Genomic DNA, 12,588 nt, shown 5'->3' on the forward strand with positions numbered 1-12,588 from the left:
CAAACCTCTTGGGTAAAATTCATGGAAGAAATGTGATCCTTCTAAGATCAGAACTTTATAATTTCAGTCTCTGCATGTTTACAGCCTGCGACACATGTATGCACTTCCTTCTCAGCTGCAACAAATAATCAAACAAGTAATAGTTGGAGTAAGCGTAGCTTATTTGTTTGGAAAGCAGAAATTTGCTTAGGGAAACACATCCTGGAAGAATGCTACCTTTGCATGAGTCAACACATCCACATGAATGAGCTCGCAGGAGAAAAGTGGAAGGTTTCCATAATCAGGAATTTGGAGTAGAAGTGGCATACGAGTGTGGAAAGCCATATATAAAGAAGGTGGACTTGGCAGACTAAGGGTGTGCTCACCCTTAGGGTGTGCCTAAGAGCTCAGTGAAGTTGTTTTCCCCAGTGTGTTTCCCAGTGCTCCCATACACACAAACACACTGTTCACATCAAGATGGCTTCATTAGTGTCAGATTCTGTTTGTACACACTGGGGGCTATGATGAGGCAGGCATGTCTTTACCCAATGCAAAGGAGCTCATGCCTTGACTGGAGATAAGTTAGGAATGTTTGAAGGACTCCAATTGGTATGAAGCTGGTTTGAGTAACAGTGTATCAAACAGTAGTATTCCACCACACAGTACAGGATAAATATGCATTTTGGACAAAGTCGTGAGAATATGGATTAAAAACCTAGCAGGGGAAAGGCAGTGAGTGCACAGTCAATGGTTGCAATACAGTGCACACTGGGTTTAGATTGTGAGTTAACTTGCATAGGATTGTTCAATTAAACTGCAAACCTGGCCCACTGAACACATTGTTGCAGCGTAATGTAATAAACTATTTAAAAAGAGAATGTGGCTATTTAAACAAGCTGAAACACTAGCTACTCGAGTTTGCAAACTAACTATGTATGTTTGTTTGCTTCAATGAATGCTGAAATTGAAATAGGCACTCCTTGTGATATTAGACACAATGCACGTTTATTTTGTAATTCAATAGCAAAGTTTTGCTACTTCCCTTTCACTCACCACGGCACATTAACCCCAAAACTGGCTGCTCAGATTTCAACACAAGCATTCTGTCAACGACTGGAAGACTGGATGATAAGGTGAATGAGCAGCAGTCAATAATAATTGATTAGCAAAATAATACATATGGAACAGCTATTTTTCAAAAATTACTTGATGATGTTTTTGAATATAGAAAATAAAACAAAGAGCTTAGCATTCCTTCCTGAATGGGAAATTTATTTCCTCACACTTACATATGGCCCTTCCTCCCAACAGGAGTACAGAGCAGCTAACAGTATAGTGTCACATTATTATTGCTATTATTACTTGATTAATTAATTAATCTATCAACATACCACTTATAAGCAGTTTGCAAGAATAAAATCAACACATAATTTAAAAATACATTAACAAATCCACCGGGCCATTAAAACATCCTTAACTGAAATTTGAAATTTAAAATTAAAGAGCACTGTGGATGTACCTGTGTGTGCCTGCTCATACTCATAATGTATTCATTCACTCTTCCTGCCTCACTACTTAGCCTTTGGATTCTCTCCAGGCCACACTCCTTCTCCATAAGCCATAACCCTCATTGACCCTGCATCCTTGACTGTTTGGGTTTTGATTGTATCCTTGAGGTCTGACAATGCTTCTTGCTTGCCATACGCAGGGATGTTTGAACAACCGAATATTGGTTGCTCCAAATCAACATTTTGCTTCAGGTTCACTTACCATGTGACTTCTACCCACAATATATTGAACTGTACCAGCCAATGGCTTAGGAAAGAGGTAGGAAAACTGACAGGACAGATGTGTTGGGTTCTACCTAGCTCTACAGTTGGAGGGGGGAGGACTTGTCATAGGGATGCTGAACCCGTGGCCAATGTGGCCTAGATACTAGACCTCTGTCTCTCCAGTGGTCCCTTTCTGTGCCTTAACACCAGTGCTCTCACACTTGCCCAATCTGCCATTTATTGCAGGAATAATCCACTTGGCACTGACACTTGAATTTCACTTAAGGTTCCTCAATGCTATTAACGACAAAATCAATATTATCGAAGCTGTAATGAGAGCTCTTATGGATTCGTTCACCTCCTGCCTCCCTTTCCTTTATAAAAGCACCTCCCCTCTTAATATGCCATTCTTCCTCCAAGGTATTTGGCGTACAGGATCCTCCATTGCTTTGATTCTTGACAGCCACCACTGACATATTTCTCTCAAACCTTGGACTTAGAGCCACTGCAGTGGCCTTGATGAACTCTCCTGGCACAATTAGGCATTCGGGTTGCCAGAAGAGTTTGATTCATATCTTTTTACCATCAGTAAAGTGATATCTATCACCCAGCCGACAGGGCCATTATTGCTGGAAAGTACTCCTGGCCTTGATTTCTTATCCAGTTTTTTAAAATAAAATAAATAAAAAAATCACTATAAAAGGGGAAAGAGGGAGTTTGTCATATATTATAGCAAATTGGCTTTTAACATATTATTCCCTGTTACATTAATATTATATTCTGAACTGACACATGCTGTATAATCTTACTGCTGCTTGCAAATGGGGGTGCCAGTTGTTACACTTTGACAAAGTGACAGCATTTTTAAAAAAGAAAGGAGATTTAGGAATGGCAAGCACAATTGCTGTGGTGGGGCAGTTGCACATGCACATGCACATGCACAAGCGCATGAGCAGAGGCTCCAGGAAGATTCGCTAGTAACTAAAAGTTTGTTCATTCATTCAATGGTGCAGGCTTGATGGGCCTTTGGGAAGTTTCACTTTAGGTGGTAATATTACTTCACCGGCTTCAAAATGTGGTGTGTCAGTCCTGCTGCATTTGGGAGCCCTCTTGGTCATTCTGCTAAGAGGGGCTCTGGACACCTGCCCCCAAAGCCCTACATTTGCAATACATCTGCATTCATTTGCTCCACAACCCGTGTTAAGTGCTGGGAATATTACTCATTGCAAATACCTTCTTGGGGATACACTAAGTAGGTATGTTGATCTTGTATTGAATCTTCTCCACATATTTAGATTCGGGGGGGATGCAAATTTATCAGGTGCACTTCACTTACTTGAAGTTTCTCACTGTCGCAGAATGTGTGCCTGGTTAGTGATTTGATAAAGATACTTATACGTGTATGGACCTTATGCATGAACTGACTAGAGAATGAACTGATCCACTGGGCCTTCTGCTTTTTTCGTTGAACTTTATGAGACTTCTGTTGAAATCTACAAATTGATACAATGAATAGTATACCTTCTTTATTCAAAAGTACAGCCGGTTACGTTTTGTGTGTTTATTGAGTATGTTCCACGTAGCCATAGGGTTTTTGTTGTTGTTGTTTTGCAATGGTTAGTGATTTGAACAGGGGCTTGCTAAGAGCTACCACAGAACTACACCTTTGGTCCCTTATCAGATTATGTGGGCAGCACCTTCACATGCCACTCAATCACTTGAGAAGTCATGGTCCACAGGGATGAAGTCCACATAGCAATTCTTTCCCATACCAGTAGTATATCTTCTGTAAACTTGGGAAGATGCATATACAGAGTCAAACTATTGGCCCCTCTAGCTCTTCCCCACCCCAGTTTCTTTTAAGAACATAGGTAGTTTTACCGGCAGATTTTTAAAAAGTTGGTAACCATATACATGCAGGTCCCACTTTACAAACATTCGCTATGTGAAAATTCACTTATCCAAACATGAGGAATGAATACCCAAACCTTGCTACACACGCCACATGTTCAGATATCCAAATGGATAGCATTTTTTTACTTCCTTGTTTGCTTTTTGCTGGTTGACTAAGCAACAGAGGGAAGGAGAAAGGAAGGGGAAATGATTAGACAAATCAGAAAGCATTTCTTTCTGGGTATTCCTGGCTTTGGGGGGTCACAATTCAATGATCAGGAACACATTAGAAATTTCCCCATAGGATTCAATGGAAATCATTAGCTGGTTATGTGAAAGTACACCTAATGAATGATTTCCATTCTCAGCAGAAATCAAAGTGGGATGTGTGTATATATGAAAAGTTCAGTTCCATTCTCCACTTCTCCTTTCAGTCTATGTGCGATTGCTTGGTAGAAGAAGTCACCACACAACAAATTATTTTGAAATATGCCATGCTTATTTATTTATGGTCATTTAACCTTGCATATAGCTAAGGCCAGTGTCATGGCATTCCCCTGCCCACTCCAGCACTCTGAAATAACTTCACATCTCTTACTGAAACCTGAAATGGTGCCACGGCACACAAATCAGCTCAGATTGTGCAATATTCGAACCAGAGTGTTGGGTTTTGTAAAGCATATTGCAAAGTGCTTCACAACGGTTCCACAAGACCTGACAAAGGGTGATTGACAGGTGAGTGGGACCCCCATCTGTCAAATTTTCCCTGTGGTGGATGAGGGGGAAATTATGATTCCATACCCCTGCTTTAAGGCAACAAGTTTAAGGATGCATTCTGAAATTCTGTAGGATTTTTTCTGATTAGAGCTGTCTAAGACAAGTCTACAAATACCCTGGATTTAACAATGGTGAAATACATGGGGGGGCAGATGGGAAGGAAAGAAAACAAAATGACAGTAGCAGACCCCAACTCTATTGAAATTTGGGATATTTCCAATATCATTTGCAAATGAAACCAAGCTTGCTAGGTGGGCTTTCATTTGGGGGCAGGGAATCTATGTAGACTGTTGGCCTTTGTCTAACTCCATGTGGACATTTAGCAGCCCCTGACTGTTGCAGAAATCCCATAAAATTTTACAGCAAGACATTTTTTTCTTGTTGTTGCAACGAACACCTCCCCTGTTCCTCTATCAGACCTCCAAGGAACAGAGGAAGGCTAAACAGATATGACACAAATTAGATTATTTTCCCCAAGTTCTAATTATACAAGAAATTATGCAGCTAGGTGTCCAAGAGCCAGCATTAAATAGTTTATGCCAAAATAAGAGGATGGAGAAGACATGGGCACTGGGAGCTGTGTGTGCCTATGTGGGAGAAAATGTGTCTGCCATTTGCTGGCTGGCGCTTCTTCCCAATACAGTGGTACCTTGGGTTACATACGCTTCAGGTTACAGTCGCTTCAGGTTACAGACTCCGCTAACTCAGAAACAGTACCTCAGGTTAAGAACTTTGCTTCAGGATGAGAACAGAAATTGTGCTCCGGTGGCGTGGCAGCAGCAGGAGGCCCCATTAGCTAAAGTGGTGCTTCAGGTTAAGAACAGTTTCAGGTTAAGAACGGACCTCTGGAACCAATTAAGTACTTAACCTGAGGTACCACTGTACACCAGAACATTTGCCCATGAACAGGTTACAGATTTGCATCCAAGGGAGCTTTGCCTTTTCATTTGAGTGAAACAGACCAGGGAAGCCATGACACACAAATAGCCATTTCGGTCTCCATCCAGAGATAAATCAGATCTCTGTTTTTTCTCAGAGTGCGCGGGAATGGCAGTTTATGAAGCAGCTGTCTGAAAAGAAATTTACTGGACAATTAAAAGTGCTGACTTTCAAGCAGTGCTCTCTGAGGTGGACTCTGAAATTATTGGGTGTGAAATGCAAATAGATTTAACAGTTTTACTGCTATTTATATGATGTTCAGCCATTCCTAGCTAAGGTTGGGTTGCTGGTGGGTTCTCTCCCTCTCTCTCCTGTTACTCTTAAGGCTCAGTGGTCCTGCATTTCATAGACTTCAACACTCTCAAATGTATTCTGGAGCATGCAGTAAAAGCTGGAGCTGCTCCAAGGTCAGGCAAGGCCAAGTTAGTTATGTTCATGCTGGAGTGAGGAGGGCATGGAAAGAAAGTAATTACCCAAACTTTTATAGTCACTTTAAATGTTGGTAGTTGGCCTTGCATCTGTCCTTTGTTTCCTCAGGAAAGGTGGGGGAGAGCACCTAAGGTTTTGTGGTTGATTAATGGTTTTGAAAAATTCCAAAGCTGGAAGTGGCTTCAATAACTGGAAACACACTGAGCTGGTTCACACACATGCATCTCCATTAGCTGATGGCTGGAGTATCTATCAAGGCAAGGATGGGGAACATATGGTCCTTCCAGGATAGCTCGGTCAGTAGAGCATGAGACTCTTAATCTCAAGGTCATGAGTTTGAGCCCCATATTGGGCAAAAGATTTCTGCATTGCAGGCGGTTGGACTAGATGGCCCACGTGGTCCCTCTACAATTCTCTACAATTCTAAGATTCAAAGATGTTGGGTTGCTACTCCCATCTGCCCTGTCCAGCAGCATCTGAAGGGACACAGTTTCCCCATCCTCCCATCAGGAGGTGACACGTGTGAATGGACCATCACAGATCAAATGGCACAGATTAGTTTAGAGAACATAAGAGTTCAAGGTGATATGACAGAAGGTTATAGAATTATGTATGGCATGGAGAAGTGGATAGAGAAAAGTTTCTCTCTCTTTCTCATAGAACTCCTAGACTTCCACTGAAGCTGAATGTTGGAAGATTCAGGGCAGGTAAAAAGAAGTGCATAGTTAAACTATGAAACTCACTCCCACAGGAGGCAATTGATGGCCACCAAAGTAGTTTACTTTAACAGAGGGTTGGACAAATTTGTTGAGGTGAAGGCTATCAGCGGCTACCAGCCATGATGGCTATGCTCTGCCTCCACGGACAGAAGCAGCAGTGCTTCTGAATTCCAGTTGCTGGAGAGTGTCCCTGTGCTTGATTCCTGCTTGTGGATTTCCACAGGCGTCTGGCTGGCCACTGCGAGAACAGGATGCTGAACTCAATGGACCATTGACCTGATTCAGCAGGTTCTTAACTCTCACATCACCTCTCTGGAGAGCCAGTGTGGTATAGTGGTTAAGAGTGGTAGACTCGTAATCTGGTGAACCGGGTTCGTGTCTCAGCTCCTCCACATGCAGCTGCTGGGTGACCTTGGGCCAGTCACACTTCTTTGAAGTCTCTCAGCCCCACTCACCTCACAGAGGAAGGGAAAGGAGAATGTTAGCCGCTTTGAGACTCCTTCGGGTAGTGATAAAGCGGGATATCAAATCCAAACTCCTCCTCCTCAAATCAGTTCTCACAGTTAGAGCTGCCAGAGATATTACTTTCATGGCGGGGATCAATGCCCCCAAAGAGTGTGTTTAAACCCCCCCCCTGGTTGAAAACTATTTATCAATAGGTTACATAAGGAAGCTGCTCAGCACTGGGGTGAGGAAGCATAACTGGAGGAGACTGCTGGACAGAGGGGGCTACTGAAGGTGAGGGCAGTGACAGATTATGATGATGATGATTGATTGATTGATTGATTGATTGATTGATTAAATTTGTATGCCACCCTTTACCTGGAGGTCTCATGGCAGTTGACAACATAAAATCACAATATAAGAACACAAAATACATAATAATAATAATTCTTGTTTTTATTTTTATTTATTAAATAATGGCATGTTGGGCGTTGCCACTTACCTGACCCTGGAAAGGAAAAGGGAGCGTGGAGATGGCTAGGTCAGCACAGTGCAGATGCACAGACAGACCCAAAGTGTTGTTCCTGCCGGTGTGTTTGAACTGTGCTGACCTTGCTGCCTCTCCCCTCTACCTCCCGGTAAGCGGCAGTGATGCAACAACCAGAGGTCAGACAAATGGTAGAGTCCCACCAAGCTGTTCACTACTGGGTGAGGGACACTGAATCCTAGTTTTAGGAGCATGAATTGCCACAAATCTCATTCCTAGCATGATAGCAAACTGATAGTTTGCTATGAAAGTTACCAGCATTCAGGGCCAGCTCTAGTGATGCTTTTAAAAAATGAAGCTTCCTTATATTGAGCCAGACCATTTGTCCATCTAGACTGTATACCCCAGACCAATGCTCACCACCCCAGGCCCTACAAGAGAGAAGGTTTTGCTGACAAGTCCCAGGCATGCATAAAAAGCCTGATGCAGTTGCTTAATTGTAAGGGCAAGGCAGTCTGTACATACTCCGAAGTCCTTCTGAAATCCTTCACAGGTTTTGGGCTTTTGCTCTTGGAGGTAATGGGATGTTCCAGAGTGAAACCCTGGTGAGTTCAAATTAAGTCCTTCCAACAATAGTGAGCAGTGTAGATCGATTTCTTCAATGAAACCTGGCTCACCACGCCTGGTATGTTTTCTGTGAGCAGGTCTCATGTGAGCACTTGTGTAACTTAATCATAAAGCTTTGGCTGAATTGCCCTTAGCAGGAAAATGAATGGAGCGGGTAAAATGCAGCACTTTTCTTGAGCTGTCATAATATCTGCTGCTCACTGCAGGTTGTGGGGATTTTGCATGCTGGCGATTTGGCCCATCAAGATAAACTATGCAAGATTCTTTCCCCTTTCTGTAATAAATAATAATAATCATTATGTGCCAACACATACTTCAGCGCAATGGCGCTGATTTATTTCTTTGGCTCCTGCATCGGAAGAGTTTAAAATATTCAGCGGGATAATGAAAATCTCACTTTTAATGTTGAGCTGAAGTTTGCCATGGAAGGATTTTAATTTTAATAATGACTTTCTGATGAACTCACACTCACCCAGCCTTCCAACTCAACCAGCCCTTCCACTTGCAGCTGCATTTTTATCTCTCCCCCCCACCCCACCACCATTCATGCATATTTAGGGGTATAGATCATCTATGCTAATGTAATTATTTTTAGCAGAATAAAAATGAATTGTAAAAAGTTTGGGAAGATGGTCCTGGAGCACATCCTCTTTCAGAAAAACCTGTAATAACCAATGCAAAATAATAATAATAATAATAACAATAATAATAATAATGCATATATGTATGCCCGATTGCAGAGAAACATATATATGATCACCAAAGTGTTTGGTTGCAAAGATGTTACACCTTATGGATAAATTAGAGTGCCTCGTATCTGGTGGGCAATCTCATCCTTTCCACACTGTGGCTGCAGACCAAATCACCTGTCAGGAGAGTTATAAGATTCAGGTGAGGGTCAGATGCCTTGTCAATCCCAGCAGGTATATAAGAGGATGACCGCCTTCGCCCTGGCCAGGCCTTTGCCCAACTATTCAGACTCATCCTCCTTTCCACCCTTTTGTGGGTAAATAGTTCCTTTTACTACTAAATGATGGACATGAGGATAATATTTGGTCACTGGAGAAAGCTCTTGATCATTCTTGGGCAGAAAATATTTCCATTGGATTGAAGGAGCTAAGGATTCCCTGTGAATGCTATGAAAGATAACTAAAATGCTGTTTAACTCAATAGAGTAGCATTGAACTAGATACTCCAATAAACTGAGTCCTGCTGATTCTATGGACAACTGATAAAGATTCTATTGATGATATTTCAGATCAGATCATCCCCTGTATGATCAACTGATCATTGCACTCTGTAGGAGAAGGCCTTTGGAAGATCATCAGGACCAGCTTATCAGGAGGTCTATTCCACGGGATGTAAGAATCTGGCCTTTCATGTGGTGGAACCTACCTTTCGGAAAACCCTTCATATTAGACAGGAGCTATCACTATTATTATTTTCGCACCTATTGAAGACCTTCCTTTTTTCAATGTCTTTTAAGTGGATAACTTTATCACAGTCTGGATCTATCTTGGACCGAAATTATTTTTATGTATGTTTTTACTTTTGATGCTTTCAAATTTCAAATTGCTTTGGCATGTTTAATTCACAAATTAAATGAATAACCCAGGTTTAATACCTTATTAACAGCTTTGATAGATGCCTCGTTGACTCAGAACCACCTGGCACCCTTTCTTGGCCTGAGACATTACCTCTAAAACACAGATAATCTCTTGTAGGTTGCATACAGTAGACCCATTTCCACAGTATTCACTGTTCTGTAGCACTCAATAACTAGCATTATTAAAACAACTCTGGCTTACCAAAGTGGGAAGAGAATAGTGCTTAGCCATCAAAACTAGAGGAAGCATTGTTATTTTGTTTTTAAAGTATGAAAGGAAATGGTTGAAAGAATTCTGGCTGGGCAACCAAAGTCCTTTAATGAAACAGAAGTCACTGCATAAACCGCCATGCTCTCCCTGGTATTTTCAAGAAATCTGGTTGCTTAATTATTAATGTGAATAAGAGGCTAGCTATGAAAATGCATGATGAAATATTAAATACGTTAAAGTTCTGAGTTGAAGGGGAAAGAGTAAGAACTGGAAAAATATTGATGCCAAGCAGCTGCCAAGAGAGCCCTGGAACAGAATGTGCCCAGAAGGTAGGTAGGAGGAGCCTCCTAAAGGTATGGGACTTGTTGGTAGTGCTGCATTGGCATGTCTACAGCAAAGCTAGTGGTCTTCTGTACAGCCATTTCAATTAACAATTGGTGGCCATGTCTCCTCGCAGATAGGATTGCTTGGACCATCTACCAGCAGTCCATTAGCACCCTCAGTGAAGGGATAGCAGCTCTTCAGAACCTTCCTGAATTTAGCCATGTGAGCTGTGTCACATGCGAGCTGTGTATGTTTGGAGAAATTCCTATCTTGCCAATGGCAGTGGTTGAATCCTGCAACTGTCATAAAAAGGAAAGTGTATTGCTTCGATCCACAGGTATTATTAAGTGGCTAGTAGAGATGTGTCTTCAGGCATATGCTGTGTTGGCAAGAAAATGGTGTTGATCAGCCCTAGTCAGCCACATGATGTCATCTGCCATAAATACCAGTCAGAGTTCAAATCATCACTTCAGATAATCTCACCATGATGTGATTCACTGATATATTATATATGTATATAATAACATATTAAAATATATCATGAGATCAAGTAGGCCTGTCTGATTATCTAGAACATGAACTGGACATCGGTAAAAGCTTAAGCATCCTCATCTACACTGCATGATGCCTGCCAGTGACTTCTAGTAGCCCAGTCCTGGGTGCTGCATTTTCTTATGATGCTACTCCATATGGGACCATTGAGGGCAGAGCTGGAACTCCGGTGTGTAACAGGAGCAATGGGGAGAGACAAAGGGACAGCAACAGTAAGCTGAGGAGGTTATGATGAGGCTGGCATATTAAAAGAAGTGGTGGGCTTGTGAGATGGTTGAAAGCTTTGAAAAATCTCTGAATAGCTTACTGCAGTCTTCCATAGCTTTGCCATGGGAACCCTTAGAGCACCAAAATGAATCCTTACTGCAGGGTACACTTGGTGACTCCCTGGTTCCCAAAGGAGTCAGGGACCCCACTCATCATAGGGCTCCATGAGCTAACTCTCTTTTGTCTCTCTTCCTCTGATTCCGGCTTGTCACAGGGTGTTAGTACCCAGACCTTTCTGTATCTGGCAATCAACTTCCTTTCCAAACACACTCTATTGTACCAAGTTGACAGGAGAGATGGTCTGCTCCTCTCCAGTTCCAATTCTTCATAAATAACTTTTTATGCATTTTTCTTGCTTTTGGGGTTACTGTGACTAGTTTTGGCAAGCGCAATACTTTTGAAGGTAACTAGCATTGTTGACATTCTGGCTTGCCATCATACTAGACAGCCTCAGACATGCTAGACAGCTGTGCTGATCCTCATATTGATCACTGTGAACGTACCAACAGAACTAACACAGTGGGAACAGCAAGGCCATAATTAGTAACTGCACCATCTTAGTGATAGCCTTTATCCAACTTCTGGTACTTCCTGGTCTGTGGCTGAGGGAAGAATCACTGGAACCATTCTTAAGAAGCAGCTCTGAGCTGAGACTATACTATAGGGGTGGGAGGAATGAAAGCAGTGCCTGGTCAAGCAATATGTTTCTGTTGCTCCCTGCTGAGAGATTCTCAGCCATAATTAATCTTTAATCCTTAAACAAATCTTTAAAAATAAGGCAGGCAGGCAGGATGGGGAGCTAGACTAATAGAATTAGCAATGCTAATATACTGTATTCTGACTCTGGCTCTCTAATCTCCATTAATGGTTTCCAAGTGCTTTGTTCTTGTCTTGGAAAGGAATGAGCACCAGCAGTCTTAATTGGTCTGCTTGCATATTGTGTAGCAACTGCGAGAGATGCATTCCACATGGCAATCAGACTTGGACCTGCCTCTCCAAAGCCATGCAAATTGTGGGAAGATGATACATGTAATTGCGGAAACATCGCTGGCATTGGGATCATTTTCCTAATCCTGAGACTGGAAAGTAATGTGGCGTCTAGTCAAGCTTGACAATCAGTGGGGTAGCATTTGGTCTCTTTGTGTCTTTCTAAACCCTTGGATGCAGAGATCAGCATCATGGACCAATAAAGTTTCCCCACCTCCAGTCCCAAGTTGACAAGATGAGATCTATAAATTGAGGAAGAATATCAACGATGCTGGTAGTTTTCCCTGGGAAAATTCTCTGCCATTTTACACTAGATGGAGGCCTGACAGTCAATCTACTCACAACAGTATCCCAGTCATCTCAGTCTAGCTGCCTCCATGTGCACAGAGCTCTGTCCTCTCCATTTGAAGAACTGGACTCTAAAAAAACATCTACCATGGATCTGCAAGAAAAAAGCAAATTGCAAAGTTGTGATCATCATTACATGGGAGGGAATATTAAATTCTCACTACCATCAATTCAATTGGCTGCTTGAAGGTGGCTAATAGAACAGCTTCACAGCAGGAGGACCACTA

The 12,588-nt window shown here is 42.1% G+C and overlaps 1 protein-coding gene across 1 annotated transcript in view; it reads right to left on the reverse strand.

The window, feature by feature from the left end:
- Window positions 1-5,144: 5,144 nt before the first annotated feature.
- TRIM16 (tripartite motif containing 16) overlaps window positions 5,145-12,588 on the reverse strand; it is a 680,679-nt gene continuing 673,235 nt past the window's right edge. Inside the window, exon 7 of the transcript XR_014508321.1 lies at window positions 5,145-5,300. The gene's annotated coding sequence lies outside the window, so the exon portion shown is untranslated. The remainder of the gene's footprint in view (window positions 5,301-12,588) is intronic.

Source organism: Podarcis tiliguerta, assembly GCF_965153285.1.
Source record: "Podarcis tiliguerta genome assembly, chromosome: 2".
NCBI classification, from domain to species: domain Eukaryota; kingdom Metazoa; phylum Chordata; class Lepidosauria; order Squamata; family Lacertidae; genus Podarcis; species Podarcis tiliguerta.